Source organism: Cygnus atratus, chromosome 8 (genome assembly GCF_013377495.2).
Source record: "Cygnus atratus isolate AKBS03 ecotype Queensland, Australia chromosome 8, CAtr_DNAZoo_HiC_assembly, whole genome shotgun sequence".
NCBI lineage: Eukaryota > Metazoa > Chordata > Aves > Anseriformes > Anatidae > Cygnus > Cygnus atratus.
In genome coordinates, this window is record NC_066369.1 from 23,377,687 (window position 1) to 23,386,175 (window position 8,489).

At 49.5% G+C, this 8,489-nt stretch overlaps 1 long non-coding RNA gene across 1 annotated transcript; it reads right to left on the reverse strand.

Moving 5' to 3' along the window:
* Positions 1-398: 398 nt before the first annotated feature.
* LOC118243717 (uncharacterized) lies at positions 399-2,151 on the reverse strand. Its single transcript, XR_004777305.1, has 2 exons — positions 2,106-2,151; positions 399-1,639 (listed from the first exon to the last, which is right to left on the reverse strand). It is a non-coding gene; the product is annotated as an uncharacterized LOC118243717 (long non-coding RNA).
* Positions 2,152-8,489: the final 6,338 nt, after the last annotated feature.

An 8,489-nucleotide genomic window follows, 5' to 3' on the forward strand; every position in this document is an offset into this window, starting at 1 on the left:
CACCCGTGCGTCAGGGGAAGGGGGCATTTCCTAATCAGCTGCCGGAGGGTCCCCAAGGTCGAGGAATAACTCAGAGGGCAGAGCTGGCATCCTGCACCCCCCCGCCGTGGGCACCCTGGTCCCATTAGTCAGAGCTGCCGGGGGCAGGAGTTGGCTGTGCCCTGCCGGAGGAGGACGGGGACAGTTGCATAAGCCACGCACCCTCCTCCCGCATCGGCATTCATGCTGCACAGCCCCTATTATTGGGCTTGCAAATGACACTAATTTCCCTTCCCGAGCCCGCCCTATAATTTAGCAGCAATGTCCTGTACTCAGATATTATTAGCTGTGTCTTACGTGAACAGTTGCCCTCTTTCTGTTGGTTGGGGGGAGATAATGAGTTTAATAGGGACAGCAGACCCGGACCAAGCGCCTCTGCCTTTATTTTTTAATTGGCCAGGCTGGCCAGGGTGGGAATGGCTTTGCACAGGCTCTCACCCCTCCTTAGCTGTCACCGTCAGCTCGGAGGGGATCCCCAGACCTCTGCACTGCAGGAGCAGGGTATCTTAGGAAGCCACCTGCAAAGGCAGCAGATGTAGGGCTCTCTAACCTCTAGGAGCTGTGATATTTCCAGGCCCGTTGCTCCTTCAGGCTCAAAGCCACCCAGCTCTTTTGCTGCGCCCCATTCCTCTGAGGTTTTGTTGTGCTCAGCTGAACGCAAGGTGACCTCGAACCTGAGGAACACACGTAGACCCGTGCATTGTTTGTCAAGAACAGCAAGAAAAACAAATGGTTAGGAAATAAGCTCCAAATACACTGCCCTGCCCCAGCCCGTTGTACCGTGACCAGCTCAGCTCGTGCTGCTCTGCCTTCCTGCCCCTTCCTACACGTGCCAGTACACCAACCCGTGCACCACTTCCAGCACAGGACAACATGCAGGGGATGAAAACACTCGGCAGGGAGTTGGATAGCGCTGCTGGAAGCACAGCCTTGTCTCCCTGGGCATTGGAGAGAGAATGTTTTCCTCCACCTATGTAGTCCTCGGGAGACTCTTACTGGTGATAGACAAGGAATTGATGCTCCCGCTTCGTTAATTTTCTGTGCCTACTTTTCCTCGGCAGTGCCATGAGTTTGTGAAAGGGATTTGCTTCTGGCTAAGCAAACACATCAGAGACGCAGTCTATACAGGAGGGCTGAGAAGATCATCTTCTGCTGACCCCTCTCTTCCTATTGCCAGCCTTCCCCTGAGCAGATGCTCAGCTCCGCAGCAGGGACAGATGCTGGCTTTTTTCTCAGCTCGGCTTCTGCAAGAATGTAAAATTCCCGCTGGTAATTAAAGATAAAACCCAGGGCTTTGCTGCAGGCCATCTCCACTGGCAACCCAGGAACATAATCTGAAGCTTAGCAAAGGTTTCACTGGTTTCAAAGCGGGAAGGGCCACGGGGCTGGACTTGGTAAAAAAAGGGAGGGAGGAACCCCTGTTGGACCGAGTTGGATCAGCTCGTGCTGCCGTCTCTTCTGGCTTTGATTCTGTTCCCTTGTGAAGACACCCAGCCAGCCCTGCTCCTTCTCCCCATCTCTGGAGGTTGCTCCACCAGCTGCCTTCAAAGCGCTGGAGTTTGGCAGAGATCTCTCTGAAATATCTCACGCTCACCTGAGACTGCAAAAAAATAAAAGGGAGAGGAGGAAGAAAGCAAGGAGAAAAACTCCGTGGGCTTTTGGAAAGGCCTGATGGATGTGTCCCCAGCCAGCTTTGTGACGGATCGGCCCGCAGTACCTGGGGCATCCCCTGCCGGGGAGCTCCCAGCATGGCCCAGTAAAGGGGCAGAATTCACTGCAACGCTCACTGGTATATGCTGGTGGTGCAGCAGGGACCATGGGGAGAGCGGCTGCAGCAGATCTCCTTGCAGACATCCCCATGGCAGCTCAGGGCAGGCAAGGTCCCATCCTGCTTGGGTGCTGGCCTCCTGCTCTGAGCAGGTGACAAGCCTGTGAGGCTGGATAGGTCGTCCAAGCCGGAGGTTTCGTTTCTCCCACCTACCCTGTGCTGTGCCCAGCCATCTGAGCCCAGCTAAAACATCCCTTCCAGAAAAACAAACAAACAAAAACCCCACAGAAGTATCTACCTGTGATCTGAAGCCATCAAAACCTGGAGACCTCACTGCTCTGCTGGGCAGCTTGTTCCAGTGGCTGAGCTGTAGCGGGGAAAATAAACATCTGCTCATGTTATTTGCATTTCTCTGACTCCAAACGCAGCCCTCTCCCTGCTGGACTGCAGAGCCTGGGGCAGGTACCTGTAAGGGACATGCGGGTCCCCTCCTTTTGCTCTTGGAGGGCAATGGTTTGGTTACAGGAGCTGAGCTAGGACGAAGACAAGCGACAGCAGGCAGCTGCTATGCCGGGAGAGGCGGCTGGGAGTTTCCCTGCATGCTATCAGAGCCGTCGATCTCCACAGCGTCTGTCTGGAAGGATGTGGTGGTGGTGACGGCTTCTCTTTGCTGGCCAAGATCCTCCTGTGGGCTGGATTAGCACCAGTTCCACTGGCTCTGGGTGCGTTAAAACCCTCCAAAATAAACAAGTGAGCTAGTGGAGGAGGTGAGCTCAGAGGCGCTCTGTAATTGCACGGTTTTTTGTTGGAGATGATGGGCTGCTCTTTGTCGCTGCTGGGATAAAGCATTGGGGCGTTTTGTCACGGGGGTGATAAAAGAAGCAGGTTGGGGCTGGCAGGGAGGCAGCTGGAGCACGAGGGGTGAGGGTGTCCCCTCTGCTCAGCCTGGTGGACTCCCTTTTCCTGTTCTCCTACCATAAAAAAAACAAACAAACAAACAAAAACCCAAAAAACTGATAAATTGATATTTTTGATAGCTATAAACTGGTTTTAGTGCAGCTCCAGCCATTTACACCAGAGGAGAATCTGGCCTTCTGTGCCAAAAAAGACCAAACTTGCAAAGATGATTTTTTTCTCTTTCCTTTGGTTGAAGAACACCTCCTCCCAAGGCAGCCAGCTCCTTTCTGCTGCCCAAAGCCGTGTTTGGGTCTTGCAGGCTGCCTTCTGATCTGCTGCTCCTAATCTCTAAGCAAATATTTGGAGAGTGAAAACTAAGGAGAGGCCAACAGCATCAAACTGTAGGGGTGGGGTAGGTGAAAAGGGGCCGTGTGTGGTTGTGCTGATTCCCAAGCCCTGCTATCCCATCACCCCGCCAGGATTTCCTGCAGCTCGGAGCAGATTGCAGCCAGGAATGCTGCTAGTGAGACAGCTGTGAGAGGTGTGGAAGGATGGGAGCTGCTGCACGGTCCCCAGGGGGGGTCTGGGCTTCTGGAGATTGCACGGGCTGTGGGGAGGCAGTCCTGGGGTGGAAGGAGGGGATTTGAGCTTGGAACTGGATCTCAGCCCTGCTCCTGTTAGCAAGAAGTTGTCAGGAAAGGGCAAAAGAGCAGAGCAGGGATTGTCTCTGGGCCACTAGAGAAATCCATCAACCTGAATCTTGAAGACGGTGTATGTTTTCATCCCCAGCCCCAAAGTCCTCATTTCCAAAGGCATGGCAGGACTGGGAGAGGCAGCAAGGATGGTCACTGGTGCGCGACATATCTGTGCAAGGAACATGTGGGACGGGGCTGCTCTATCTGGGAGCCTTTGCTCCTTGTGGTGGCTGCATCCTGGCTGCCCTGCGACCACTGCTCTTGATAGCTGTGCAGAGTCTGTGGTATTATAATTGGAGGCGAGTAGAAGATTTTCACTGCAGGAGGTGGAAATGGCCACTAGTCAGACCACGCTGGCAGGTGAGACATTATCACGGATCCCGTTTGAGGGAACAAAACTCACAGCTTGGGGCAGCCGTTGTGACACGTGGTGCTCTGTGAGCAGGAGCACCTCTTTAATGCGTGCCTGTGATTTTTTTCCTTTTTCTGGCAAGGGAATAAATCTCTATCTGTCATCCTCCTTAATCTCAACTCAAATGTGTCCTGATTGAGCATATCAAGGAGAAAATGGAAAGTGCATAGCCCAGGGCTGATAGGAAATCTCTGTCTTGCTGTGGCTCCCCAGCCTCGCCAGGCGCTCAGCCCCTCTGCAGCGGTGGGAGACAGAGTCTGTACCTGCCTCGACGCCAGGCATGTGGAAACAGCCCCCATCATCTCAACAGAGCTGGTGGCTGCTCCCCCAGTCTGCAGCCAGAGCGTTTCAGGTGGTGGAGGACAATTACCTGACACGTTGAGCAATTTTGGAGTGATTTCACGCTCCCTGGGCACACCAAAGCTGTGCCTGGAGAGCCCATCCTTTTAGAGCACGGATGCTAAACATCAAACAGGACTTGAAGTTCCCGGCATTTAATTTCCCATTTAGCCAAGGCAATTAAAAGCATCACCATGTAACACGGCTGATTTTCTCCTGCATTTTTATTTGCCCGTGTCCTTAACGAGAGCGTCTCAGAAGCTCTCACTTCCATCCCGCAGCGTGTCCTACTGCAGCACGAACAAGCCCGTCTGCTTGCCCCATCAAGGACATCCGAATGTCTCCTCCATCACTGCACAGCCCTGAGATCTTGGGCTCTGAGGGGATGCTCTCACCACCTGGAGGAGTGCAGTGCAGGCACATCGCCAAAAGAGAGGGCTGGTCTGATGGTGATATAGCCAATAGTTCATGAAAGTGAACTTTGTGGGCTGGATGAAGTCCTGGGCAACCTGACCTGGGTTGGCCCTGCTTTGAGGGGTGTTGGATCAGAGACTTGCAGAGTTTCCTTCCAACCTAAATCAATTTGTGACCCTGTGAACAAGTCATGTCTGGGTATGGCACCAGCAAGACTGAGGGACAGAGCCCTGGCATCAACAGCCAGGGTTGTGCACAATTACAGGACACCCATTCACAGTGGAGCTGTGATTGAATTTTCTTGGCGGAGGCTGTGGGGTGCTCGTGGTGTCCCTAGCCTGTACCAGAGACGCGATGAGTGCTGGGTGGCCTCCTCTGATCTGCTGCCTGGGCGTTAGGAAACGCTGCCTGGAGGGGGAGCGGGTTGCACAGGGTTACAGGGACAGACACCTGGAGAAGGTGCCAGACACAGCCGGAGTCTCTCCAGACATCAACTCCTCTCTAAAAAACAGGGGATAGCAAAGATGACCATGCAAGAGGTGAGAAGTATCCAGATGGGATGCTGAGGAAGGCCGGAGCAGGTCCTCCTGAAAGCAGAATAGAAATAATCCATCTCCCCACCAGCGTGTGAAGCTTGCTCCCCAGGGCTGGCAGTCCCTCCGTCCAGATATTTCTTAGTCCCTGGCCATTTCTTGGGGCACATCCTGGTATCTACTGTCCGTGCTGATGTGCTGGCCTTTGTGGGACTTTGTGATACTTTTCGTTCCATTCAATTATCGCCGTGGCAAACGCAGCCCTGTCATTCCGTTTGTTCCCCGGCAGCCGACGGGTCTTTAACCAAGTAATTAAGGGTTGGTTTTGCTCGTACCTGAGATCCAACCAGCGAGGCAGAGATAAGGTAATAGCAACACAGCAGGTACTCTGCTAGTATTTCTGGCTATGAATTAATCGCAGACACGATGTCTCTGCGAATAAGTGCATTGATCATTTGCTACGACAATAAGAATTTCAGCCAGTTATGCTCTTTTCCTCTCTATAAAAGCTTTGGAGACTGCAGACTTAATGAGTATAAGCCCAGGCTCTTCCCAGAACACTAATAGCATCCTTTAAAAAAAAATCAACAGCCTTTTATGTTGTGCCCACTGAAAAACCTCAAAAAGCCTCTCGCTGTTAACTGCCCACATCTGGGGTCTGCTGAGGGACACCCAGCTCCCCAGTCGGCGGGGGAATCCCGGCTGCTCCCTAAAATTCTGGAAAGGACTAAAAGCAGCTGGAAGCCAACCAGGTTGGCCCCTGAAAGTCAGAGGAATAATAATAACAACAACAACGATAGTAGTAATAATAACAATAGTAAGAAGTTAAATGTATTATTATCTTTTGAAGCTGGACACGTGTGTTTTTGAACCCTTGAAATGCACTCTTTGGGGTGAGAAAAGGGAGGAAATTCAACATGAGCTGTTCCTTTACCCAGAGCCTGTGTTTTGGGGCCGTCAATGCCATATGTTGTTTGTTTAATCATCCTGTCTCTGCCCGCAGACTGCAATATTTCTCAAAGCTCAGCAGGGAGCAAGTCCTCTCCTCACCCACCAAAAGCATCACCTCACCGTGTCTGGGATAAAACCCTCCTGGGGTGCTGAACGCCAGAGCTTCCACTGCAGGTGCTTTGCCCACCGTCTGCCACCCCCAGCATGTCGCCGAGATGAAGTCCCTGCAGGTTTCCAGGTTTCAACAAGGACAGTAAGCACAGAGAGGCCCAAACTGATGTGTCCGTCCCTTCTCTGCTCCAAGGATGACCTACTCAAAGGTGCACACAGATTTAGAAAATTGATTTTAATTTCTGTTCATGCTCTCCAGCCCTTTCTGAAATTATTAATTTCTGCTTTTTTAAGGTTCTGGGCTTTATTATCCACTCAGTAAAACAAGACTAACAGTCTTTGGTCCGTGTATTCAGACTGTGAACTCTTCCATCTCGAGACTGTTCCTAGTTGGTCTGGCTGGGAATTGGTGGTCTAATTTTCAGATGGGACCTACGCACACACGGTTTTACAACGAGCAGTAAGGAAAGTCCCCACATGTCCCTCCTGACTTGGATAGGCAGGACTGTTCACGCCACCCAGACAAATGCAGGAAGCAGCTGCCACAGCCAACATACCTTTCAAGAGCTGACAAATCTTTCCTAGCATGAAGGGAATTGGAAATCTAAACATTGACTTTTGTCGCACGCCCAAACTATTTAGCTCTCAGCATGGGTCAGGCAATATGTTTCCTTTAGATACTACGATGTTTTATTTTCTTTTTGACTCGTTAAACTTTATCTGAACTTGCATTATATACATTAAATAAATTCAATTAAAATTCAAATAAATTCAATTAAAAAGATTAAACATTTAAATTAAGAAAAAGTATTGATGTACGAGGCTGGGTTATTTTATTCTTAGAAACATATTAAAAAAAGAATGTGGGCTGAATCAAAATTGTTTTCTTCATGTTTTTTTGCTGTTGTTGTTGTTGTTTGAGTCAAGGTATCTGCCTTCAGCAGGCTTTGGCAAACATTTGGCAGGGTGAGCCACATTCAGCCTACTTTTCCCACCTGTGGACCCTCATTTTGACAGCCCACACAGCACGGGAGAATGAAGATGGGTTCGTTTGTGGTACAATTTACCCAATTGCTAGCAAATACTCATTGCTGATATGAAACTGTTTCCAAGGCTTAACGATGACTTTAACTCAGTGCTGAATAAGTTGCCTTATTTGCCAGACAGCGCAACCCAGGGTATTTCTTCACATTCAAGTGATAAATATTTAAATACTGGTTTCACCAGCAAATAACCCCTAAGGCAAAAGGGGCCTGCTTGGATTATGCATTAGAAATTTTCCTTTATTGAACACAGCTTTACAGAGAGAAAGGAGAAAACGTGGCAACAATAATAAAGAGGTAGGTGTCTGGACATTGCTGGAGGATCCAGGCTTAGAACCCCTTTTTTATTTTATTTTATTTTATTTTATTTATTTCATTTCATTTCATTTTATTTTAATCATCATACAGGAAGAATTCAGATGAGAAACATAGAAAATAGTTCTGGGAAGTTCTTGTGCTTGGGCTTAGTGTCATTTCTGCCAGAGATACCCAGAGATCTTGAGGTTAGAAGTAGGAGAAAAAAAGAAATAAATAATTTTCACAGCTAACCCAAGATAAGACCTATTTTCTGGCATGCTGTTTGTGTATACTGTCCTTGCCCTTTTGCAATCCAGCTCTGGAGGATGACTCTAGGATGTGTCTTTTCTGGTCTGTGGCAGTGACCAGCTGGCTGTTCATTTGAGCTGGCTCTAACACACCTCCTGATGGAGCAAATGTGCCACTTTATCACTGGAGGGGACTGACACCTTCAGGATGCTCTGCCCAGGAGGGTGGGTGAGAAGCCTGAACAATCTTGACTCCTACAAAAAATGGCAATTAGTAAGAATATTGTGTTCCTGACACAAAAAAATAGGAGCCTTGGTGAAAAGATCCGATGATTTGAAACAAGAGGAAAGATGTAGTTTTTCACACATTGTGTTATTAAATTATGAACGCTATTGCTCCAGGCAAAAGTGTAAATAGATCCAAAAGCGGCCTGGGAATTTCATGGGAGACACATCCTTCAGGGCCTGTTGATAGCTGTGTGCCAACCTCCAATTCAGGAGTCCAGCAGCCACAAATTGCTGGAAATGAGGAAGAAATTTGAGCAAAGGATCACTTCAGACTTTTTTTTTTTTCCCCTACACACCTGCTAGAGTCCCACAAGTGCCAGACCCAGGTGCATGATGAGATGGACTTCTTGTACATCTCTTTTTATGCTTTATTGGCCATCCTTTAATTCCTACCATGGTGGAGCTTCTCCTTCCACTCAGCTGGACTTTCTCACTAGGATGTGGCTGGTTCGTT